Raw genomic sequence first — 26,143 nt, 5'->3', positions numbered from 1 at the left:
TTTTTTTTTTTTTTTTTTACGTTCTGCTGACCCTCATTCTTTAAAAGACGCTATCTCGAGGAGGAAACCTAAAGGCGAGCCGTAATGGCCTCATTTTTGGCAAGCTCCTCCGGTTTTTTCTCACAGTTTTTTTCCCGAATTTTTTTTCCGGTTTTTTCCATTTTTTTTACGTTCTGCTGACCCTCGTTCTTTAAATGACGCTATCCCGAGGAGGACACCTAAAGGCGAGCCGTAATGGCCTCATTTTTGGCAAGCTCCTCCGGTTTTTTTTCACAGTTTTTTTCCCGGATTTTTTTTCTGATGTTTTTTTCCGATTTTTTCCTTTTTTTTTTTTACGTTGTGCTGACCGTCGTTCTTTAAATGACGTTATCCCGGGGAGGAAACGTAAAAGGGAGCCGTAATGGCCTCATCTTTGGGAAGCTCCTCCGGTTTTTTTTTCATAGTTTTTTCCCGGATTTTTTTCCGGTTTTTTCCCTTTTTTTTTTTTTACGTTCTGCTGACCCTCAATATTTAAATGATGCTATCTCGAAGAGGACATTTAAAGGCGACCCGTAATGGCCTCATTTTTGGCAAGCTCCTCCGATTTTTTTTCACAGTTTTTTTCCTGGATTTTTTTTCCGGTTTTTTCCTTTTTTTTTATACGTTGTGCTGACCCTCGTTCTTTAAATGACGCTATCCCAAGGAGGAAACATAAAAGCGAGCCGTAATGTCCTCATCTTTGGGAAGCTTCTCCGGTTTTTTTTCACATTTTTTTCCCGGATTTTTTTTCCGGTTTTTTTCCTTTTTTTTTTTTTTTTTTTACGTTCTGCTGACTCTCGTTCTTTAAAAGACGCTATCCCAAGGAGGACACCTAAAGGCGAGCCGTAATGGCCTCATCTTTGGCAAGCTCCTCCGGTTTTTTTCACAGTTTTTTTCCCGAATTTTTTTTCCTGTTTTTTTTTCTTTTTTTTTTCTGCTGACCCTCGTTCTTTAAATGACTCTATCCCGAGGAGGACACCTAAAGGCGAGCCGTAATGGTCTCATCTTTGGCAAGCTCCTCCAGTTTTTTTTTTTACAGTTTTTTTCCCGAATTTTTTTTCGTTTTTTATTTTTTTCGATTTTCCAGTTTTCTTTTTTTTTTTTTTTTTACATTCTGCTGACCCCCGTTCTTTAAATGACGCTATCCCGAGGAGGACACCTAAAGGCGAGCCGTAATGGCCTCATCTTTGGCAAGCTCCTCCGATTTTTTTCACAGTTTTTTTCCGGTTTGTTTTTTTTCAAGTTTTTTCCGGTTTTTTTTTTTTAACGTTGTGCTGACCCTCGTTCTTTAAATGACGCTATCCCGAGGAGGACACCTAAAGGCGAGCCGTAATGGCCTCATTCTTTAAATGACGCTATTCCGAGGAGTAATGGCCTCATCTTTGGGAAGCTCCTCCGGTTTTTTTTTCACAGTTTTTTCCCGAATTTTTTTTCCGGTTTTTTTCCATTTTTTTTTACGTTCTGCTGACCCTCATTCTTTAAATGACGCTATCCCGAGGAGGACACCTAAAGGCCAGCCGTAATGGCCTCATCTTTGGCAAGCTCCTTCGGTTTTTTTTCATAGTTTTCTCCCCAAATTTTTTTTCCTTTTTTTTCCAGTTTTTTTTTCTTTTTTTTTTCTGCTGACCCACGTTGTTTAAATGTTGCTATCCCGAGGAGGACACCTAAAGTCGAGCCGTAATGGCCTCATCTTTGACAAGCTCTTCCAGTTTTTTTTTCACAGTTTTTTTCCCAAATTTTTTTCCGGATTTTTTTTTTTACATTCTGCTGACCCCCGTTCTTTAAATGATGCTATCCCGAGGAGGACACCTAAAGGCGAGCCGTAATGGCCTCATCTTTGGCAAGCTCCTCCAATTTTCTTCACAGTTTTTTCCAGTTTGTTTTTTTTTTCCAGTTTTTTCTAGTTTGTTTTTTTCTTTTTTTTCTATTTTTTTTTTACGTTCTACTGACCCTCGTTCTTTAAATGACGCTATCCTGAGGAGGACACCTAAAGGCGAGCCGTAATGGCCTCTTCTTTGGCAAGCTCCTCCAGTTTTTTTCACAGTTTTTTCGAGATTTTTTTTCCGGTTTTTTCCTTTTTTTTTTTTTACATTGTGCTGACCCTCGTTCTTTAAATGACGCTATCCCAAGGAGGACACCTAAAAGCAAGCCGTAATGGCCTCATCTTTGGCGAGCTCCTCCGATTTTTTTCACAGTTTTTTCCAGGATTTTTTTCCGGTTTTTTTCAAGTTTTTCGTTTTTTTTTTTTTTTACGTTCTGCTGACCCTCATTCTTTAAAAGACGCTATCTCGAGGAGGAAACCTAAAGGCGAGCCGTAATGGCCTCATTTTTGGCAAGCTCCTCCGGTTTTTTCTCACAGTTTTTTTCCCGAATTTTTTTTCCGGTTTTTTCCATTTTTTTTTACGTTCTGCTGACCCTCGTTCTTTAAATGACGCTATCCCGAGGAGGACACCTAAAGGCGAGCCGTAATGGCCTCATTTTTGGCAAGCTCCTCCGGTTTTTTTTCACAGTTTTTTTCCTGGATTTTTTTTCTGATGTTTTTTTCCGATTTTTTCCTTTTTTTTTTTACGTTGTGCTCACCGTCGTTCTTTAAATGACGTTATCCCGGGGAGGAAACGTAAAAGGGAGCCGTAACGGCCTCATCTTTGGGAAGCTCCTCCGGTTTTTTTTTCACAGTTTTTTCCCGGATTTTTTTCCGGTTTTTTCCCTTTTTTTTTTTTACGTTCTGCTGACCCTCAATATTTAAATGATGTTATCTCGAAGAGGACATTTAAAGACGACCCGTAATGGCCTCATTTTTGGCAAGCTCCTCCGATTTTTTTTCACAGTTTTTTTCCTGGATTTTTTTTCCGGTTTGTTTTTTTCCGGTTTTTTCCTTTTTTTTTTTTTATACGTTGTGCTGACCCTCGTTCTTTAAATGACGCTATCCCGAGGAGGAAACATAAAAGCGAGCCGTAATGTCCTCATCTTTGGGAAGCTTCTCCGGTTTTTTTTCACATTTTTTTCCCGGATTTTTTTTCCGGTTTTTTTCCTTTTTTTTTTTTTTTTTTACGTTCTGCTGACTCTCGTTCTTTAAAAGACGCTATCCCAAGGAGGACACCTAAAGGCGAGCCGTAATGGCCTCATCTTTGGCAAGCTCCTCCGGTTTTTTTCACAGTTTTTTTCCCGAATTTTTTTTCCAATTTTTTCCTGTTTTTTTTTCTGCTGACCCTCGTTCTTTAAATGACTCTATCCCGAGGAGGACACCTAAAGGCGAGCCGTAATGGTCTCATCTTTGGCAAGCTCCTCCAGTTTTTTTTTTTACAGTTTTTTTCCCGAATTTTTTTCCGTTTTTTATTTTTTTCGATTTTCCAGTTTTCTTTTTTTTTTTTTTTTTACATTCTGCTGACCCCCGTTCTTTAAATGGCGCTATCCCGAGGAGGACACCTAAAGGCGAGCCATAATGGCCTCATCTTTGGCAAGCTCCTCCGATTTTTTTCACAGTTTTTTTCCGGTTTGTTTTTTTTTCAAGTTTTTTCCAGTTTTTTTTTTTTAACGTTGTGCTGACCCTCGTTCTTTAAATGACGCTATCCCGAGGAGGAAACGTAAAAGCAAGCCGTAATGGCCTCATCTTTGGGAAGCTCCTCCGGTTTTTTTTCACAATTTTTTCCCGGATTTTTTTTTCCGGTTAGTTTTTTTCCGGTTTTTTCCATTTTTTTATTTTTTTTTTACGTTCTGCTGACCGTCATTCTTTAAATGACGCTATCCCGAGGAGGACACTTAAAGGCGAGCCGTAATGGCCTCATTTTTGGCAAGCTCCTCCGGTTTTTTCACAGTTTTTTTCCCGAATTTTTTTTTCGGTTAGTTTTTTTCCGGTTTTTTCCATTTTATTTTATTTTTTTTTACGTTCTGCTGACCGTCATTCTTTAAATGACGCTATCCCGAGGAGGACACTTAAAGGCGAGCCGTAATGGCCTCATTTTTGGCAAGCTTTTCCGGTTTTTTTCACAGTTTTTTTCCCGGATTTTTTTCCGGTTTGTTTTTTTCGATTTTTTCCTTTTTTTTTTTTAACGTTGTGCTGTCCCTCGTTCTTTAAATGACGTTATCCCGAGGAGGAAACGTAAAAGCGAGCCGTAATGGCCTCATCTTTGGGAAGCTCCTCCGGTTTTTTTTCCACAGTTTTTTCCCGAATTTTTTTCCGGTTTTTTCCCTTTTTTTTTTTTTTTTTTTTTACGTTCTGCTGACCCTCATTCTTTAAATGACGCTATCTCGAGGAGGACATTTAAAGGCGAGCCATAATGGCCTCATTTTTGGCAAGCTCCTCCGGTTTTTTTTCACAGTTTTTTTCCCGAAATTTTTTTCCTTTTTTTCCAGTTTTTTTTCTTTTTATTTTTCTGCTGACCCTCGTTCTTTAAATGACGCTATCCCGAGGAGGACACTTAAAGGGGAGCCGTATTGGCCTCATTTTTGGCAAGCTCCTCCGTTTTTTTCAAAGTTTTTTTCCCGAATTTTTTTTCCGGTTTGTTTTTTTCCGGTTTTTTCCTTTTTTTTTTACGTTGTGCTGACCCTCGTTCTTTAAATGACTCTATCCCGAGGAGGAAACGTAAAAGCGAGCCGTAATGGCCTCATCTTTGGGAAGCTCCTCCGGTTTTTTTTTCACAGTTTTTTCTCCGATTTTTTTCCGGTTTTTTTCCTTTTTTTTTTTTTACGTTCTGCTGACTCTCGTTCTTTAAATGACGCTATCCCGAGGAGGACACCTAAAGGCGAGCCGTAATGGCCTCATCTTTGGCAAGCAACCCCAGTTTTTTTTTACAGTTTTTTTCAAGAATTTTTTTCCGGTTTTTATTTTTTTCATTTTTTCTAGTTTTTTTTTCTTTTTTTTCTTTTTTTTTTTTACATTCTGCTGACCCCCGTTCTTTAAATGACGCTATCCCGAGGAGGACACCTAAAGGTGAGCCGTAATGGCCTCATCTTTGGCAAGTTCCTCTGATTTTTTTCACAGCTTTTTTCCGGTTAGTTTTTTTCCGGTTTTTCCAGTTTTTTTTTTTAACGTTGTGCTGACACTCGTTCTTTAAATGACGCTATCCCGAGGAGTAAACGTAATAGCGAGCCGTAATGGCCTCATCTTTTGGAAGCTCCTCCGGTTTTTTTTCACTATTTTTTTTCGAATTTTTTTCCGATTTTTTTCCTTTTTTTTTTACGTTCTGCTGACCCTCATTCTTTAAATGACGCTATCCCGAGGAGGACACCTAAAGGCCAGCCGTAATGGCCTCATCTTTGGCAAGCTCCTCCGGTTTTTTTCACAGTTTTTTTCCCGAATTTTTTTTCCTTTTTTTCCAGTTTTTTTTTCTTTTTTTTTTTCTGCTGACCCTCGTTCTTTAAATGATGCTATCCCGAGGAGGACACCTAAAGTCGAGCCGTAATGGCCTCATCTTTGACAAGCTCCTCCAGTTTTTTTTTCACAGTTTTTTTCCCAAATTTTTTTCCGGATTTTTTTTTTTACATTCTGCTGACCCCCGTTCTTTAAATGATGCTATCCCGAGGAGGACACCTAAAGGCGAGCCGTAATGGCCTCATCTTTGTCAAGCTCCTCCGATTTTCTTCACCGTTTTTTCCGGTTTGTTTTTTTCCAGTTTTTTCCAGTTTGTTTTTTTCTTTTTTTTCTATTTTTTTTTACGTTCTACTGACCCTCGTTCTTTAAATGACGCTATCCTGAGGAGGACACCTAAAGGTGAGCCGTAATGGCCTCATTTTTGGCAAGCTCCTCCGGTTTTTTTAACAAATTTTTCGAGATTTTTTTTCCTGTTTTTTCCTTTTTTTTTTTACGTTGTGCTGACCCTCGTTCTTTAAATGACGCTATCCCGAGGAGGACACCTAAAAGCAAGCCGTAATGGCCTCATCTTTGGCGAGCTCCTCCGATTTTTTTTCACAGTTTTTTCCAGGATTTTTTTCCGGTTTTTTTTCAAGATTTTCATTTTTTTTTTTACGTTCTGCTGACCCTCATTCTTTAAATGACGCTATCCCGAGGAGGACACCTAAAGGCGAGCCGTAATGGCCTCATTTTTGGCAAGCTCCTCCGGTTTTTTCTCACAGTTTTTTTCCCGAATTTTTTTTTCCGGTTTTTTCCATTTTTTTTACGTTCTGCTGACCCTCGTTCTTTAAATGACGCTATCCCGAGGAGGACACCTAAAGGCGAGCCGTAATGGCCTCATTTTTGGCAAGCTCCTCCGGTTTTTTTTCACAGTTTTTTTCTCGGATTTTTTTCCGGTTTGTTTTTTTCCGGTTTTTTCCTTTTTTTTTTTTACGTTGTGCTAACCCTCGTTCTTTAAATGACGTTATCCCGAGGAGGAAACGTAAAAGCGAGCAGTAATGGCCTCATCTTTGGGAAGCTCCTCCGGTTTTTTTTTCACAGTTTTTTCCCGGATTTTTTTCCAGTTTTTTCCCTTTTTTTTTTTTTTTTTTTTTTTTTTTTTTTTTTTTACGTTCTACTGACCCTCAATCTTTAAATGATGCTATCTCGAGGAGGACATTTAAAGGCGACCCGAATTGGCCTCATTTTTGGCAAGCTCCTCCGGTTTTTTTTCACAGTTTTTTTCCCGGATTTTTTTTTCCGGTTAGATTTTTTCCATTTTTTTTTACGTTCTGCTGACCCTCATTCTTTAAGTGACGCTATCCCGAGGAGGACACTTAAAGGCGAGCCGTAATGGCCTCATTTTTGGCAAGCTCCTCCTGTTTTTTTCACAGTTTTTTTCCCGGATTTTTTTCCGGTTTGTTTTTTTCCGGTTTTTTCCTTTTTTTTTTTTATACGTTGTGCTGACCCTCGTTCTTTAAATGACGCTATCCCGAGGAGGAAACGTAAAAGCGAGCCGTAATTTCCTCATCTTTGGGAAGCTTCTCCGGTTTTTTTTCACATTTTTTTCCCAGATTTTTTTTCCGGTTTTTTTCCTTTTTTTTTTTTTTTTTTTTTACGTTCTGCTGACTCTCGTTCTTTAAATGACGCTATCCCAAGGAGGACACCAAAAGGCGAGCCGTAATGGCCTCATCTATGGCAAGCTCCTCCGGTTTTTTTCACAGTTTTTTTCCCGAATTTTTTTTTGGTTTTTTCCTTTTTTTTTTCTTTTTTTTTCTGCTGACCCTCGTTCTTTAAATGACTCTATCCCGAGGAGGACACCTAAAGACGAGCCGTAATGGCCTCATCTTTGGCAAGCTCCTCCATTTTTTTTTACAGTTTTTTTCCCGAATTTTTTTCCGGTTTTTATTTTTTTCGATTTTTCCATTTTTTTTTTAATTACATTCTGCTGACCCCCGTTCTTTAAATGACGCTATCCCGAGGAAGAAATGTAAAAGCAAGCCGTAATGGCCTCATCTTTGGGAAGCTCCTCCGGTTTTTTTCACAGTTTTTTCCCGGATTTTTTTCCGGCTTTTTTCCTTTTTTTTTTTTTTACGTTCTGCTGACCCACATTCTTTAAATGACGCTATCCCGAGAAGGACACTTAAAGGCGAGCCGTAATGGCCTCATTTTTGGCAAGCTCCTCCGGTTTTTTTTCACAGTTTTTTTCCCGGATTTTTTTTCCGGTTTTTTTCATTTTTTTTTTTACGTACTGCTGACCCTCATTCTTTAAATGACGCTATCTCGAGGAGGACATTTAAAGGCGAGCCGTAATGGCCTCATCTTTGGGAAGCTCCTCCGGTTTTTTTTCACTGTTTTTTTCCGAATTTTTTTTCCGATTTTTTTCCATTTTTTTTTACGTTCTGCTAACCCTCATTCTTTAAATGACGCTATCCTGAGGAGGACACCTAAAGGCCAGCCGTAATGGCCTCATCTTTGGCAAGCTCCTCTGGTTTTTTTTCACAGTTTTTTTCCCGAATTTTTTTTCCTTTTTCTTCAGTTTTTTTTCTTTTTTTTTTACTGCTGACCCTCGTTCTTTAAATGTTGCTATCCCGAGGAGGACACCTAAAGTCGAGCCGTAATGGCCTCATCTTTGACAAGCTCCTCCAGTTTTTTTTCACAGTTTTTTTCCCAAATTTTTTTCCGGATTTTTTTTTTACATTCTGCTGACCCCCGTTCTTTAAATGATGCTATCCCGAGGAGGACACCTAAAGGCGAGCCGTAATGGCCTCATCTTTGGCAAGCTCCTCCGATTTTCTTCACAGTTTTTTCCGGTTTGTTTTTTTCCAGTTTTTTCCAGTTTGTTTTTTTCTTTTTTTTCTATTTTTTTTTACGTTCTACTGACCCTCGTTCTTTAAATGACGCTATCCCGAGGAGGACACCTAAAGGCGAGCCGTAATGGCCTCATCTTTGGCAAGCTCCTCCGGTTTTTTTCACATTTTTTTCGAGATTTTTTTCCGGTGTTTTCCTTTTTTTTTACGTTGTGCTGACCCTCGTTCTTTAAATGACGCTATCCCGAGGAGGACACCTAAAAGCAAGCCGTAATGGCCTCATCTTTGGCGAGCTCCTCCGATTTTTTTCACAGTTTTTTCCAGGATTTTTTTCCAATTTTTTTTCAAGTTTTTCTTTTTTTTTTTTTTATGTTCTGCTGACCCTCATTCTTTAAATGACGCTATTCCGAGGAGGACACCTAAAGGCGAGCCGTAACGGCCTCATTTTTGGAAAGCTCCTCCGGTTTTTTCTCACAGTTTTTTTCCCGAATTTTTTTTTCCGGTTTTTTCCATTTTTTTTACGTTCTGCTGACCCTCGTTCTTTAAATGACGCTATCCCGAGGTGGACACCTAAAGGCGAGCCGTAATGGCCTCATTTTTGGCAAGCTCCTCCGGTTTTTTTTCACAGTTTTTTTCCCGGATTTTTTTTCCGGTTTTTTCCTTTTTTTTTTTTACGTTGTGCTGACCCTCGTTCTTTAAATGACGTTATCCCGAGGAGGAAACGTAAAAGCGAGCCGTAATGGCCTCATCTTTGTGAAGCTCCTCCGGTTTTTTTTTCACAGTTTTTTCCCGGATTTTTTTCCGGTTTTTTCCCTTTTTTTTTTTTTTTTTTTTTTAACGTTCTACTGACCCTCAATCTTTAAATGATGCTATCTCGAGGAGGACATTTAAAGGCGACCCGAATTGGCCTCATTTATCGCAAGCTCCCAGATTTTTTCCCGGATTTTTTTTTCCGGTTAGTTTTTTTCCGGTTTTTTCCATTTTTTTTACGTTCTGCTGACCCTCATTCTTTAAGTGTCGCTATCCCGAGGAGGACACTTAAAGTCGAGCCGTAATGGCCTCATTTTTGGCAAGCTCCTCCTGTTTTTTTCACAGTTTTTTTCCCGGATTTTTTTTTCCGGTTTGTTTTTTTCCGGTTTTTTCCTTTTTTTTTTTATACGTTGTGCTGACCCTCGTTCTTTAAATGACGCTATCCCGAGGAGGAAACGTAAAAGCGAGCCGTAATGTACTCATCTTTGGGAAGCTTCTCCGTTGTTTTTTTCACATTTTTTTCCCAGATTTTTTTTCCGGTTTTTTTCCTTTTTTTTTTGTTTTTTTTTTACGTTCTGCTGACTCTCGTTCTTTAAATGACGCTATCCCAAGGAGGACACCTAAAGGCGAGCCGTAATGGCCTCATCTTTGGCAAGCTCCTCCGGTTTTTTTTCACAGTTTTTTTCCCGAATTTTTTTCCGGTTTTTTCCTGTTTTTTTTTCTTTTTTTTTTCTGCTGACCCTCGTTCTTTAAATGACTCTATCCCGAGGAGGACACCTAAAGGCGATCCGTAATGGCCTCATCTTTGGCAAGCTCCTCCAGTTTTTTTTTTACAGTTTTTTCCCGAATTTTTTTCCGGTTTTTATTTTTTTTCGATTTTTCTAGTTTTTTTTTTTAATTACATTCTGCTGACCCCCGTTCTTTAAATAACGCTATCCCGAGGAGGACACCTAAAGGCGAGCCGTAATGGCCTCATCTTTGGCAAGCTCCTCCGATTTTTTTCACAGTTTTTTTCTGGTTTGTTTTTTTCAAGTTTTTTCCAGTTTTTTTTTTTTTTAACGTTGTGCTGACCCTCGTTCTTTAAATGACGCTATCCCGAGGAGGAAACGTAAAAGCAAGCCGTAATGGCGTCATCTTTGGGAAGCTCCTCCGGTTTTTTTTCACAATTTTTTCCCGGATTTTTTTTTCCGGTTAGTTTTTTCCGGTTTTTTCCATTTTTTTTATTTTTTTTTACGTTCTGCTGACCGTCATTCTTTAAATGACGCTATCCCGAGGAGGACACTTATAGGCGAGCCGTAATGGCCTCATTTTTCGCAAGCTCTTCCGGTTTTTTTTCACAGTTTTTTTCCCGGATTTTTTTTTCCGGTTAGTTGTTTTCCGGTTTTTTCCATTTTATTTTATTTTTTTTTACGTTCTGCTGACCGTCATTCTTTAAATGACGTTATCCCGAGGAGGACACTTAAAGGAGAGCCGTAATGGCCTCATTTTTGGCAAGCTTTTCCGGTTTTTTTCACAGTTTTTTTCCCGGATTTTTTTCCGGTTTGTTTCTTTCGGTTTTTTCCTTTTTTTTTTTTTAACGTTGTGCTGTCCCTCATTCTTTAAATGACGTTATCCCCAGGAGGAAACGTAAAAGCGAGCCGTAATGGCCTCATCTTTGGGAAGCTCCTCCGGTTTTTTTTCACAGTTTTTTCCCGGATTTTTTTCCGATTTTTTCCCTTTTTTTTTTTTTTTTTTTTTTTGTTACGTTCTGCTGACCCTCATTCTTTAAATGACGCTATCTCGAGGAGGACATTTAAAGGCGAGCCATAATGGCCTCATTTTTGGCAAGCTCCTCCGGTTTTCTTTCACAGTTTTTTTCCCAAAATTTTTTTCCTTTTTTTCCAGTTTTTTTTTCTTTTTTTTTTCTGCTGACCCTCGTTCTTTAAATGACGCTATCCCGAGGAGGACACTTAAAGGCGAGCCGTAATGGCCTCATTTTTGGCAAGCTCCTCCGGTTTTTTTCAAAGTTTTTTTCCCAAATTTTTTTTCCGGTTTTTTCCCTTTTTTTTTTTTTTTACGTTCTGCTGACTCTCGTTCTTTAAAAGACGCTATCCCAAGGAGGACACCTAAAGGCGAGCCGTAATGGCCTCATCTTTGGCAAGCTCCTCTGGTTTTTTTCACAGTTTTTTTCCCGAATTTTTTTTCCAGTTTTTTCCTGTTTTTTTTTTCTTTTTTTTTTCTGCTGACCCTCATTCTTTAAATGACTCTATCCCGAGGAGGACACCTAAAGGCGAGCCGTAATGGTCTCATCTTTGGCAAGCTCCTCCAGTTTTTTTTTTTACAGTTTTTTTCCCGAATTTTTTTCCGTTTTTTATTTTTTTCGATTTTCCAGTTTTCTTTTTTTTTTTTTTTTTTTACATTCTGCTGACCCCCGTTCTTTAAATGACGCTATCCCGAGGAGGACACCTAAAGGCGAGCCGTAATGGCCTCATCTTTGGCAAGCTCCTCCGATTTTTTTCACAGTTTTTTTCCGGTTTGTTTTTTTTCAAGTTTTTTCCAGTTTTTTTTTTTTTTAACGTTGTGCTGACCCTCGTTCTTTAAATGACGCTATCCCGAGGAAGACAACTAAAGGCGAGCCGTAATGGCCTCATTCTTTAAATGACGCTATTCCGAGGAGTAATGGCCTCATCTTTGGGAAGCTCCTCCGGTTTTTTTTCACAGTTTTTTCCCGAATTTTTTTTCCGGTTTTTTTCCATTTTTTTTTACGTTCTGCTGACCCTCATTCTTTAAATGACACTATCTCGAGGAGGACACCTAAAGGCCAGCCGTAATGGCCTCATCTTTGGCAAGCTCCTTCGGTTTTTTTTCATAGTTTTCTCCCCAAATTTTTTTTCCTTTTTTTTCCAGTTTTTTTTTCTTTTTTTTTTCTGCTGACCCACGTTGTTTAAATGTTGCTATCCCGAGGAGGACACCTAAAGTCGAGCCGTAATGGCCTCATCTTTGACAAGCTCTTCCAGTTTTTTTTTTTCACAGTTTTTTTTGCAAATTTTTTTCCGGATTTTTTTTTTTACATTCTGCTGACCCCCGTTCTTTAAATGATGCTATCCCGAGGAGGACACCTAAAGGCGAGCCGTAATGGCCTCATCTTTGGCAAGCTCCTCCAATTTTCTTCACAGTTTTTTCCAGTTTGTTTTTTTTTCCAGTTTTTTCTAGTTTGTTTTTTTCTTTTTTTTCTATTTTTTTTTTACGTTCTACTGACCATCGTTCTTTAAATGACGCTATCCTGAGGAGGACACCTAAAGGCGAGCCGTAATGGCCTCTTCTTTGGCAAGCTCCTCCAGTTTTTTTCACAGTTTTTTCGAGATTTTTTTTCCGGTTTTTTCCTTTTTTTTTTTTTACATTGTGCTGACCCTCGTTCTTTAAATGACGCTATCCCAAGGAGGACACCTAAAAGCAAGCCGTAATGGCCTCATCTTTGGCGAGCTCCTCCGATTTTTTTCACAGTTTTTTCCAGGATTTTTTTCCGGTTTTTTTCAAGTTTTTCTTTTTTTTTTTTTTTTTTACGTTCTGCTGACCCTCATTCTTTAAAAGACGCTATCTCGAGGAGGAAACCTAAAGGCGAGCCGTAATGGCCTCATTTTTGGCAAGCTCCTCCGGTTTTTTGTCACAGTTTTTTTCCCGAATTTTTTTTCCGGTTTTTTCCATTTTTTTTTACGTTCTGCTGACCCTCGTTCTTTAAATGACGCTATCCCGAGGAGGACACCTAAAGGCGAGCCGTAATGGCCTTATTTTTGGCAAGCTCCTCCGGTTTTTTTTCACAGTTTTTTTCCCGGATTTTTTTCTGATGTTTTTTTCCGATTTTTTCCTTTTTTTTTTTACGTTGTGCTGACCGTCGTTCTTTAAATGACGTTATCCCGGGGAGGAAACGTAAAAGGGAGCCGTAACGGCCTCATCTTTGGGAAGCTCCTCCGGTTTTTTTTTCACAGTTTTTTCCCGGATTTTTTTCCGGTTTTTTCCTTTTTTTTTTTTACGTTCTGCTGACCCTCAATATTTAAATGATGTTATCTCGAAGAGGACATTTAAAGGCGACCCGTAATGGCCTCATTTTTGGCAAGCTCCTCCGATTTTTTTTCACAGTTTTTTTCCTGGATTTTTTTTCCGGTTTGTTTTTTTCCGGTTTTTTCCTTTTTTTTTTTATACGTTGTGCTGACCCTCGTTCTTTAAATGACGCTATACCGAGGAGGAAACATAAAAGCGAGCCGTAATGTCCTCATCTTTGGGAAGCTTCTCCGGTTTTTTTTCACATTTTTTTCCCGGATTTTTTTTCCGGTTTTTTTCCTTTTTTTTTTTTTTTTTTTTTACGTTATGCTGACTCTCGTTCTTTAAAAGACGCTATCCCAAGGAGGACACCTAAAGGCGAGCCGTAATGGCCTCATCTTTGGCAAGCTCCTCCGGTTTTTTTCACAGTTTTTTTCCCGAATTTTTTTTCCAGTTTTTTCCTGTTTTTTTTTCTGCTGACCCTCGTTCTTTAAATGACTCTATCCCGAGGAGGACACCTAAAGGCGAGCCGTAATGGTCTCATCTTTGGCAAGCTCCTCCAGTTTTTTTTTTTACAGTTTTTTTCCCGAATTTTTTTCCGTTTTTTATTTTTTTCGATTTTCCAGTTTTCTTTTTTTTTTTTTTTTACATTCTGCTGACCCCCGTTCTTTAAATGACGCTATCCCGAGGAGGACACCTAAAGGCGAGCCGTAATGGCCTCATCTTTGGCAAGCTCCTCCGATTTTTTTCACAGTTTTTTTCCGGTTTGTTTTTTTTCAAGTTTTTTCCAGTTTTTTTTTTTAACGTTGTGCTGACCCTCGTTCTTTAAATGACGCTATCCCGAGGAGGAAACGTAAAAGCAAGCCGTAATGGCCTCATCTTTGGGAAGCTCCTCCGGTTTTTTTTCACAATTTTTTCCGGATTTTTTTTCCGGTTAGTTTTTTTCCGGTTTTTTCCATTTTTTTTTTTACGTTCTGCTGACCGTCATTCTTTAAATGACGCTATCCCGAGGAGGACACTTAAAGGCGAGCCGTAATGGCCTCATTTTTGGCAAGCTCCTCCGGTTTTTTCACAGTTTTTTTCCCGGATTTTTTTTTCGGTTAGTTTTTTTCCGGTTTTTTCCATTTTATTTTATTTTTTTTTACGTTCTGCTGACCGTCATTCTTTAAATGACGCTATCCCGAGGAGGAAACGTAAAAGCGAGCCGTAATGGCCTCATCTTTGGGAAGCTCCTCCGGTTTTTTTTCCACAGTTTTTTCCCGAATTTTTTTCCGGTTTTTTCCCTTTTTTTTTTTTTTTTTTTACGTTCTGCTGACCCTCATTCTTTAAATGACGCTATCTCGAGGAGGACATTTAAAGGCGAGCCATAATAGCCTCATTTTTGGCAAGCTCCTCCGGTTTTTTTTCACAGTTTTTTTCCCGAAATTTTTTTCCTTTTTTTCCAGTTTTTTTTCTTTTTATTTTTCTGCTGACCCTCGTTCTTTAAATGACGCTATCCCGAGGAGGACACTTAAAGGGGAGCCGTATTGGCCTCATTTTTGGCAAGCTCCTCCGTTTTTTTCAAAGTTTTTTTCCCGAATTTTTTTTCCGGTTTGTTTTTTTCCGGTTTTTTCCTTTTTTTTTTACGTTGTGCTGACCCTCGTTCTTTAAATGACTCTATCCCGAGGAGGAAACGTAAAAGCGAGCCGTAATGGCCTCATCTTTGGCAAGCTCCTCCAGTTTTTTTTTTACAGTTTTTTTCCAGAATTTTTTTCCGGTTTTTATTTTTTTCATTTTTTCTAGTTTTTTTTTCTTTTTTTTCTTTTTTTTTTTTTACATTCTGCTGACCCCCGTTCTTTAAATGACGCTATCCCGAGGAGGACACCTAAAGGTGAGCCGTAATGGCCTCATCTTTGGCAAGTTCCTCTGATTTTTTTCACAGCTTTTTTCCGGTTAGTTTTTTTCCGGTTTTTCCAGTTTTTTTTTTTAACGTTGTAATGACACTCGTTCTTTAAATGACGCTATCCCGAGGAGTAAACGTAATAGCGAGCCATAATGGCCTCATCTTTGGGAAGCTCCTCCGGTTTTTTTTCACTATTTTTTTCCGAATTTTTTTCCGATTTTTTTCCTTTTTTTTTTACGTTCTGCTGACCCTCATTCTTTAAATGACGCTATCCCGAGGAGGACACCTAAAGGCCAGCCGTAATGGCCTCATCTTTGGCAAGCTCCTCCGGTTTTTTTCACAGTTTTTTTCCCGAATTTTTTTTCCTTTTTTTCCAGTTTTTTTTTCTTTTTTTTTTTCTGCTGACCCTCGTTCTTTAAATGATGCTATCCTGAGGAGGACACCTAAAGTCGAGCCGTAATGGCCTCATCTTTGACAAGCTCCTCCAGTTTTTTTTCACAGTTTTTTTCCCAAATTTTTTTCCGGATTTTTTTTTTTTACATTCTGCTGACCCCCGTTCTTTAAATGATGCTATCCCGAGGAGGACACCTAAAGGCGAGCCGTAATGGCCTCATCTTTGGCAAGCTCCTCCGATTTTCTTCACCGTTTTTTCCGGTTTGTTTTTTTCCAGTTTTTTCCAGTTTGTTTTTTTCTTTTTTTTTTCTATTTTTTTTTACGTTCTACTGACCCTCGTTCTTTAAATGACGCTATCCTGAGGAGGACACCTAAAGGCGAGCCGTAATGGCCTCATTTTTGGCAAGCTCCTCCGGTTTTTTTCACAAATTTTTCGAGATTTTTTTTCCTGTTTTTTCCTTTTTTTTTTTACGTTGTGCTGACCCTCGTTCTTTAAATGACGCTATCCCGAGGAGGACACCTAAAAGCAAGCCGTAATGGCCTCATCTTTTGCGAGCTCCTCCGATTTTTTTTCAAGTTTTTTCCAGGATTTTTTTCCGGTTTTTTTTCAAGATTTTCTTTTTTTTTTTTTACGTTCTGCTGACCCTCATTCTTTAAATGACGCTATCCCGAGGAGGACACCTAAAGGCGAGCCGTAATGGCCTCATTTTTGGCAAGCTCCTCCGGTTTTTTCTCACAGTTTTTTCCCGAATTTTTTTTCCATTTTTTTTACGTTCTGCTGACCCTCGTTCTTTAAATGACGCTATCCCGAGGAGGACACCTAAAGGCGAGCCGTAATGGCCTCATTTTTGGCAAGCTCCTCCGGTTTTTTTTTCAAGGTTTTTTTCTCGGATTTTTTTCCGGTTTGTTTTTTTCCGGTTTTTTCCTTTTTTTTTTTTTTTACGTTGTGCTGACCCTCGTTCTTTAAATGACGTTATCCCGAGGAGGAAACGTAAAAGCGAGCAGTAATGGCCTCATCTTTGGGAAGCTCCTCCGGTTTTTTTTTCACAGTTTTTTCCCGGATTTTTTTCCAGCTTTTTCCCTTTTTTTTTTTTTTTTTTTTTTTAACGTTCTACTGACCCTCAATCTTTAAATGATGATATCTCGAGGAAGACATTTAAAGGCGACCCGAATTGGCCTCATTTTTGGCAAGCTCCTCCGGTTTTTTTTCACAGTTTTTTTCCCGGATTTTTTTTTCCGGTTAGATTTTTTCCATTTTTTTTTACGTTCTGCTGACCCTCATTCTTTAAGTGACGCTATCCCGAGGAGGACACTTAAAGGCGAGCCTTAATGGCCTCATTTTTGGCAAGCTCCTCCTGTTTTTTTCACAGTTTTTTTCCCGGATTTTTTTTTCCGGTTTGTTTTTTTCCGGTTTTTTCCTTTTTTTTTATACGTTGTGCTGACCCTCGTTCTTTAAATGACGCTATCCCGAGGAGGAAACGTAAAAGCGAGCCGTAATTTCCTCATCTTTGGGAAGCTTCTCCGGTTTTTTTTCACATTTTTTTCCCAGATTTTTTTTCCGGTTTTTTTCCTTTTTTTTTTTTTTTTTTTTTACGTTCTGCTGACTCTCGTTCTTTAAATGACGCTATCCCAAGGAGGACACCAAAAGGCGAGCCGTAATGGCCTCATCTTTGGCAAGCTCCTCCGGTTTTTTTCACAGTTTTTTTTTTGGTTTTTTCCTTTTTTTTTTCTTTTTTTTTTCTGCTGACCCTCGTTCTTTAAATGACTCTATCCCGAGGAGGACACCTAAAGGCGAGCCGTAATGGCCTCATCTTTGGCAAGCTCCTCCAGTTTTTTTTTTACAGTTTTTTTCCCGAATTTTTTTCCGGTTTTTATTTTTTTCGATTTTTCCATTTTTTTTTTAATTACATTCTGCTGACCCCCGTTCTTTAAATGACGCTATCCTGAGGAAGAAACGTAAAAGCGAGCCGTAATGGCCTCATCTTTGGGAAGCTCCTCCGGTTTTTTTCACAGTTTTTTCCCGGATTTTTTTCCGGCTTTTTTCCTTTTTTTTTTTTTTACGTTCTGCTGACCCTCATTCTTTAAATGACGCTATCCCGAGAAGGACACTTAAAGGCGAGCCGTAATGGCCTCATTTTTGGCAAGCTCCTCCGGTTTTTTTTCCCAGTTTTTTTCCCGGATTTTTTTTCCGGTTTTTTTCATTTTTTTTTTACGTACTGCTGACCCTCATTCTTTAAATGACGCTATCTCGAGGAGGACATTTAAAGGCGAGCCGTAATGGCCTCATCTTTGGGAAGCTCCTCCGGTTTTTTTTCACTATTTTTTTCCGAATTTTTTTTCCGATTTTTTTCCATTTTTTTTTACGTTCTGCTAACCCTCATTCTTTAAATGACGCTATCCTGAGGAGGACACCTAAAGGCCAGCCGTAATGGCCTCATCTTTGGCAAGCTCCTCTGGTTTTTTTTTCACAGTTTTTTTCCCGAATTTTTTTTCCTTTTTCTTCAGTTTTTTTTCTTTTTTTTTACTGCTGACCCTCGTTCTTTAAATGATGCTATCCCGAGGAGGACACCTAAAGTCGAGCCGTAATGGCCTCATCTTTGACAAGCTCCTCCAGTTTTTTTTCACAGTTTTTTTCCCAAATTTTTTTCCGGATTTTTTTTTTACATTCTGCTGACCCCCGTTCTTTAAATGATGCTATCCTGAGGAGGACACCTAAAGGCGAGCCGTAATGGCCTCATCTTTGGCAAGCTCCTCCGATTTTCTTCACAGTTTTTTCCGGTTTGTTTTTTTCCAGTTTTTTCCAGTTTGTTTTTTTCTTTTTTTTCTATTTTTTTTACGTTCTACTGACCCTCGTTCTTTAAATGACGCTATCCCGAGGAGGACACCTAAAGGCGAGCCGTAATGGCCTCATCTTTGGCAAGCTCCTCCGGTTTTTTTCACATTTTTTTCGAGATTTTTTTCCGGTGTTTTCCTTTTTTTTTTACGTTGTGCTGACCCTCGTTCTTTAAATGACGCTATCCCGAGGAGGACACCTAAAAGCAAGCCGTAATGGCCTCATCTTTGGCGAGCTCCTCCGATTTTTTTCACAGTTTTTTCCAGGATTTTTTTCCGATTTTTTTTCAAGTTTTTCTTTTTTTTTTTTTTTATGTTCTGCTGACCCTCATTCTTTAAATGACGCTATCCCGAGGAGGACACCTAAAGGCGAGCCGTAATGGCCTCATTTTTGGAAAGCTCCTCCAGTTTTTTCTCACAGTTTTTTTCCCGAATTTTTTTTTTCCGGTTTTTTCCATTTTTTTTACGTTCTGCTGACCCTCGTTCTTTAAATGACGCTATCCCGAGGTGGACACCTAAAGGCGAGCCGTAATGGCCTCATTTTTGGCAAGCTTCTCCGGTTTTTTTTCACAGTTTTTTTCCCGAATTTTTTTTCCGGTTTGTTTTTTTCCGGTTTTTTCCTTTTTTTTTTTTTACGTTGTGCTGACCCTCGTTCTTTAAATGACGTTATCCCGAGGAGGAAACGTAAAAGCGAGCCGTAATGGCCTCATCTTTGGGAAGCTCCTCCGGTTTTTTTTTCACAGTTTTTTCCCGGATTTTTTTCCGGTTTTTTCCCTTTTTGTTTTTTTTTTTTTTTTTTTTAACGTTCTACTGACCCTCAATCTTTAAATGATGCTATCTCGAGGAGGACATTTAAAGGCGACCCGAATTGGCCTCATTTATGGCAAGCTCCCGGATTTTTTTTTCCGGTTAGTTTTTTTCCGGTTTTTTCCATTTTTTTTACGTTCTGCTGACCCTCATTCTTTAAGTGTCGCTATCCCGAGGAGGACACTTAAAGGCGAGCCGTAATGGCCTCATTTTTGGCAAGCTCCTCCTGTTTTTTTCACAGTTTTTTTCCCGGATTTTTTTTTCCGGTTTGTTTTTTTCCGGTTTTTTCCTTTTTTTTTTATACGTTGTGCTGACCCTCGTTCTTTAAATGACGCTATCCCGAGGAGGAAACGTAAAAGCGAGCCGTAATGTCCTCATCTTTGGGAAGCTTCTCCGTTGTTTTTTTCACATTTTTTTCCCAGATTTTTTTTCCGTTTTTTTTTCCTTTTTTTTTGTTTTTTTTACGTTCTGCTGACTCTCGTTCTTTAAATGACGCTATCCCAAGGAGGACACCTAAAGGCGAGCCGTAATGGCCTCATCTTTGGCAAGCTCCTCCGGTTTTTTTTCACAGTTTTTTTCCCGAATTTTTTTTCCGGTTTTTTCCAGTTTTTTTTTCTTTTTTTTTTCTGCTGACCCTCGTTCTTTAAATGACTCTATCCCGAGGAGGACACCTAAAGGCGATCCGTAATGGCCTCATCTTTGGCAAGCTCCTCCAGTTTTTTTTTTACAGTTTTTTCCCGAATTTTTTACCGGTTTTTATTTTTTTTCGATTTTTCTAGTTTTTTTTTTAATTACATTCTGCTGACCCCCGTTCTTTAAATAACGCTATCCCGAGGAGGACACCTAAAGGCGAGCCGTAATGGCCTCATCTTTGGCAAGCTCCTCCGATTTTTTTCACAGTTTTTTTCTGGTTTGTTTTTTTCAAGTTTTTTCCAGTTTTTTTTTTTTTTAACGTTGTGCTGACCCTCGTTCTTTAAATGACGCTATCCCGAGGAGGAAACGTAAAAGCAAGCCGTAATGGCCTCATCTTTGGGAAGCTCCTCCGGTTTTTTTTCACAATTTTTTCCCGGATTTTTTTTTTTCCGGTTAGTTTTTTCCGGTTTTTTCCATTTTTTTTATTTTTTTTTACGTTCTGCTGACCGTCATTCTTTAAATGACACTATCCCGAGGAGGACACTTAAAGGCGAGCCGTAATGGCCTCATTTTTGGCAAGCTCTTCCGGTTTTTTTTCACAGTTTTTTCCCGGATTTTTTTTTTCCGGTTAGTTGTTTTCCGGTTTTTTCCATTTTATTTTATTTTTTTTTACGTTCTGCTGACCGTCATTCTTTAAATGACGTTATCCCGAGGAGGACACTTAAAGGAGAGCCGTAATGGCCTCATTTTTGGCAAGCTTTTCCGGTTTTTTTTCACAGTTTTTTTCCCGGATTTTTTTCCGGTTTGTTTCTTTCGGTTTTTTCCTTTTTTTTTTTTTTAACGTTGTGCTGTCCCTCATTCTTTAAATGACGTTATCCCGAGGAGGAAACGTAAAAGCGAGCCGTAATGGCCTCATCTTTGGGAAGCTCCTCCGGTTTTTTTTCACAGTTTTTTCCCGGATTTTTTTCCGGTTTTTTCCCTTTTTTTTTTTTTTTTTAACGTTCTGCTGACCCTCATTCTTTAAATGACGCTATCTCGAGGAGGACATTTAAAGGCGAGCCATAATGGCCTCATTTTTGGCAAGGTCCTCCGGTTTTTTTTCACAGTTTTTTTCCCAAAATTTTTTTCCTTTTTTTCCAGTTTTTTTTTCTTTTTTTTTTCTGCTGACCCTCGTTCTTTAAATGACGCTATCCCGAGGAGGACACTTAAAGGCGAGCCGTAATGGCCTCATTTTTGGCAAGCTCCTCCGGTTTTTTTCAAAGTTTTTTTCCCGAATTTTTTTTCCGGTTTGTTTTTTTCCGGTTTTTTCCTTTTTTTTTTTTACGTTGTGCTGACCCTCGTTCTTTAAATGACTCTATCCCGAGGAGGAAACGTAAAAGCGAGCCGTAATGGCCTCATCTTTGGGAAGCTCCTCCGATTTTTTTTTCACAGTTTTTTCTCCGATTTTTTCCCGTTTTTTTCCTTTTTTTTTTTTTACGTTCTGCTGACTCTCGTTCTTTAAATGACGCTATCCCGAGGAGGACACCTAAAGGCGAGCCGTAATGGCCTCATCTTTGGCAAGCTCCTCCAGTTTTTTTTTACAGTTTTTTTTCCCGAATTTTTTTCCGGTTTTTATTTTTTTCATTTTTTCTAGTTTTTTTTCTTTGTTTTTTTTACATTCTGCTGACCCCTGTTCTTTAAATGACGCTATCCCGAGGAGGACACCTAAAGGTGAGCCGTAATGGCCTCATCTTTGGCAAGCTCCTCTGATTTTTTTCACAGTTTTTTTCCGGTTTGTTTTTTTCCTGTTTTTCCAGTTTTTTTTTTTTAACGTTGTGCTGACACTCGTTCTTTAAATGACGCTATCCCGAGGAGTAAACGTAATAGCGAGCCGTAATGGCCTCATCTTTGGGAAGCTCCTCCGGTTTTTTTTCACTATTTTTTTCCGAATTTTTTTTCCGATTTTTTTCCATTTTTTTTTACGTTCTGCTGACCCTCCTTCTTTAAATGACGCTATCCCGAGGAGGACACCTAAAGGCCAGCCGTAATGGCCTCATCTTTGGCAAGCTCCTCCGGTTTTTTTCACAGTTTTTTCCCGAATTTTTTTTCCTTTTTTTTCCAGTTTTTTTTTCTTTTTTTTTTCTGCTGAGCCTCGTTCTTTAAATGATGCTATCCCGAGGAGGACACCTAAAGTCGAGCCGTAATGGCCTCATCTTTGACAAGCTCCTCCAGTTTTTTTTTCACAGTTTTTTTCCCAAATTTTTTTCCGGATTTTTTTTTTTACATTCTGCTGACCCCCGTTCTTTAAATGATGTTATCCCGAGGAGGACACCTAAAGGCGAGCCGTAATGGCCTCATCTTTGGCAAGCTCCTCCGATTTTCTTCACAGTTTTTTCCGGTTTGTTTTTTTCCAGTTTTTTCCAGTTTGTTTTTTTCTTTTTTTTTCTATTTTTTTTTACGTTCTACTGACCCTCGCTCTTTAAATGACGCTATCCCGAGGAGGACACCTAAAGGCGAGCCGTAATGGCCTCATTTTTGGCAAGCTCCTCCGGTTTTTTTCACAAATTTTTCGAGATTTTTTTTCCTGTTTTTTCCTTTTTTTTTTTTACGTTGTGCTGACCCTCGTTCTTTAAATGACGCTATCCCGAGGAGGACACCTAAAAGCAAGCCGTAATGGCCTCATCTTTGGCGAGCTCCTCCGATTTTTTTTCACAGTTTTTTCCAGGATTTTTTTCCGGTTTTTTTTCAAATTTTTCTTTTTTTTTTACGTTCTGCTGACCCTCATTCTTTAAATGACGCTATCCCGAGGAGGACACCTAAAGGCGAGCCGTAATGGCCTCATTTTTGGCAAGCTCCTCCGGTTTTTTCTCACAGTTTTTTTCCCGAATTTTTTTCCGGTTTTTTCCATTTTTTTTACGTTCTGCTGACCCTCGTTCTTTAAATGACGTTATCCCGAGGAGGACACCAAAAGGCGAGCCGTAATGGCCTCATTTTTGGCAAGCTCCTCCGGTTTTTTTCACAGTTTTTTTCCCAGATTTTTTTTCCGGTTTGTTTTTTTCCGGTTTTTTCCTTTTTTTTTTTTACGTTGTGCTGACCCTCGTTCTTTAAATGACGTTATCCCGAGGAGGAAACGTAAAAGCGAGCCGTAATGGCCTCATCTTTGGGAAGCTCCTCCGGTTTTTTTTTCACAGTTTTTTCCCGGATTTTTTTCTAGTTTTTTTTTTTTTTTTTTATACGTTCTACTGACCCTCAATCTTTAAATGATGCTATCTCGAGGAGGACATTTAAAGGCGACCCGAATTGGCCTCATTTTTGGCAAGCTCCTCCGGTTTTTTTTCACAGTTTTTTTCCCGGATTTTTTTTTCCGGTTAGTTTTTTCCGGTTTTATCCATTTTTTTTTACGTTCTGCTGACCCTCATTCTTTAAGTGACGCTATCCCGAGAAGGACACTTAAAGGCGAGTCGTAATGGCCTCATTTTTGGCAAGCTCCTCCTGTTTTTTTCACAGTTTTTTTCCCGGATTTTTTTTCCGATTTGTTTTTTTCTGGTTTTTTCCTTTTTTTTTATACGTTGTGCTGACCCTCGTTCTTTAAATGACGCTATCCCGAGGAGGAAACGTAAAAGCGAGCCGTAATGTCCTCATCTTTGGGAAGCTTCTCCGTTGTTTTTTTCAGATTTTTTTCCCAGATTTTTTTTCCGGTTTTTTTCCTTTTTTTTTTTTTTTTTTTTACGTTCTGCTGACTCTCGTTCTTTAAATGACGCTATCTCGAGGAGGACATTTAAAGGCAAGCCATAATGGCCTCATTTTTGGCAAGCTCCTCCGGTTTTTTTTCACAGTTTTTTTCCCGAAATTTTTTTCCTTTTTTTCCAGTTTTTTTTTCTTTTTATTTTTCTGCTGACCCTCGTTCTTTAAATGACGCTATCCCGAGGAGGACACTTAAAGGCGAGCCGTAATGGCCTCATTTTTGGCAAGCTCCTCCGTTTTTTTCAAAGTTTTTTTCCCGAATTTTTTTTCCGGTTTGTTTTTTTCCGGTTTTTTCCTTTTTTTTTTTACGTTGTGCTGACCCTCGTTCTTTAAATGACTCTATCCCGAGGAGGAAACGTAAAAGCGAGCCGTAATGGCCTAATCTTTGGGAAGCTCCTCCGGTTTTTATTTCACAGTTTTTTCTCCGATTTTTTTCCGGTTTTTTTCCTTTTTTTTTTTTTTACGTTCTGCTGACTCTCGTTCTTTAAATGACGCTATCCCGAGGAGGACACCTAAAGGCGAGCCGTAATGGCCTCATCTTTGGCAAGCTCCTCCAGTTTTTTTTTTACACTTTTTTTCTCGAATTTTTTTCCGGTTTTTATTTTTTTCATTTTTTCTAGTTTTTTTTTTCTTTTTTTTCTTTTTTTTTTTTTACATTCTGCTGACCCCCGTTCTTTAAATGACGCTATCCCGAGGAGGACACCTAAAGGTGAGCCGTAATGGCCTCATCTTTGGCAAGCTCCTCTGATTTTTTTCACAGCTTTTTTCCGGTTAGTTTTTTTCCGGTTTTTCCAGTTTTTTTTTTTAACGTTGTGCTGACACTCGTTCTTTAAATGACGCTATCCCGAGGAGAAAACGTAATAGAGAGCCGTAATGGCCTCATCTTTGGGAAGCTCCTCCGGTTTTTTTTCACTATTTTTTTCCGAATTTTTTTCCGATTTTTTTCCTTTTTTTTTACGTTCTGCTGACCCTCATTCTTTAAATGACGCTATCCCGAGGAGGACACCTAAAGGCCAGCCGTAATGGCCTCATCTTTGGCAAGCTCCTCCGGTTTTTTTCACAGTTTTTTTCCCGAATTTTTTTCCTTTTTTTTCCAGTTTTTTTTTCTATTTTTTTTTTGCTGACCCTCGTTCTTTAAATGATGCTATCCCGAGGAGGACACCTAAAGTCGAGCCGTAATGGCCTCATCTTTGACAAGCTCCTCCAGTTTTTTTTTCACAGTTTTTTTCCCAAATTTTTTTCCGGATTTTTTTTTTTACATTCTGCTGACCCCCGTTCTTTAAATGATGCTATCCCGAGGAGGACACCTAAAGGCGAGCCGTAATGGCCTCATCTTTGGCAAGCTCCTCCGATTTTCTTCACCGTTTTTTCCGGTTTGTTTTTTTCCAGTATTTTCCAGTTTGTTTTTTTCTTTTTTTTCTATTTTTTTTTTACGTTCTACTGACCCTCGTTCTTTAAATGACGCTATCCCGAGGAGGACACCTAAAGGCGAGCCGTAATGGCCTCATTTTTGGCAAGCTCCTCCGGTTTTTTTCACAAATTTTTCGAGATTTTTTTTCCTGTTTTTTCCTTTTTTTTTTTACGTTGTGCTGACCCTCGTTCTTTAAATGACGCTATCCCGAGGAGGACACCTAAAAGCAAGCCGTAATGGCCTCATCTTTGGCGAGCTCCTCCGATTTTTTTTCACAGTTTTTTCCAGGATTTTTTTCCGGTTTTTTTTCAAGATTTTCTTTTTTTTTTTTTTTACGTTCTGCTGACCCTCATTCTTTAAATGACGCTATCCCGAGGACACCTAAAGGCGAGCCGTAATGGCCTCATTTTTGGCAAGCTCCTCCGGTTTTTTCTCACAGTTTTTTTCCCGAATTTTTTTTTCCGGTTTTTTCCATTTTTTTTACGTTCTACTGACCCTCGTTCTTTAAATGACGCTATCCTGAGGAGGACACCTAAAGGCGAGCCGTAATGGCCTCATTTTTGGCAAGCTCCTCCGGTTTTTTTTCACAGTTTTTTTCTCGGATTTTTTTCCGGTTTTTTTTTCCGGTTTTTTCCTTTTTTTTTTTTTACGTTGTGCTGACCCTCGTTCTTTAAATGACGTTATCCCGAGGAGGAAACGTAAAAGCGAGCCGTAATGGCCTCATCTTTGGGAAGCTCCTCCGGTTTTTTTTTTCACAGTTTTTCCCCGGATTTTTTTCCAGTTTTTTCCCCTTTTTTTTTTTTTTTACGTTCTACTGACCCTCAATCTTTAAATGATGTTATCTCGAGGAGGACATTTAAAGGCGACCCGAATTGGCCTCATTTTTGGCAAGCTCCTCCGGTTTTTTTTCACAGTTTTTTTCCCGGATTTTTTTTTCCGGTTAGTTTTTTTCCGGTTTTTTCCATTTTTTTTTTACGTTCTGCTGACCCTCATTCTTTAAGTGACGCTATCCCGAGGAGGACACTTAAAGGCGAGCCGTAATGGCCTCATTTTTGGCAAGCTCCTCCTGTTTTTTTCACAGTTTTTTTCCCGGATTTTTTTTTCCGGTTTGTTTTTTTCCGGTTTTTTCCTTTTTTTTTTATACGTTGTGCTGACCCTCGTTCTTTAAATGACGCTATCCCGAGGAGGAAACGTAAAAGCGAGCCGTAATGTCCTCATCTTTGGGAAGCTTCTCCGGTTTTTTTTCACAGTTTTTTCCCGGATTTTTTTCCGGTTTTTTCCCTTTTTTTTTTTTTTTTTTTTTTTTTTTTTTTTTTTTTTTTTTTTTTTTTTTTTTACGTTCTGCTGACTCTCGTTCTTTAAATGACGCTATCCCAAGGAGGACACCTAAAGGCGAGCCGTAATGGCCTCATCTTTGGCAAGCTCCTCCGGTTTTTTTCACAGTTTTTTTCCCGAATTTTTTTTTGGTTTTTTCCTTTTTTTTTTCTTTTTTTTTTCTGCTGACCCTCGTTCTTTAAATGACTCTATCCCGAGGAGGA

The sequence above is a fragment of the Arachis ipaensis genome, chromosome B1 (assembly GCF_059453495.1).
Source record: "Arachis ipaensis isolate K30076 ecotype BB chromosome B1, ASM5945349v1, whole genome shotgun sequence".
Taxonomy (NCBI): domain Eukaryota; kingdom Viridiplantae; phylum Streptophyta; class Magnoliopsida; order Fabales; family Fabaceae; genus Arachis; species Arachis ipaensis.
The sequence above is the reverse complement of the archived record's forward strand: the minus strand, read 5'-3'. Positions refer to the sequence as shown.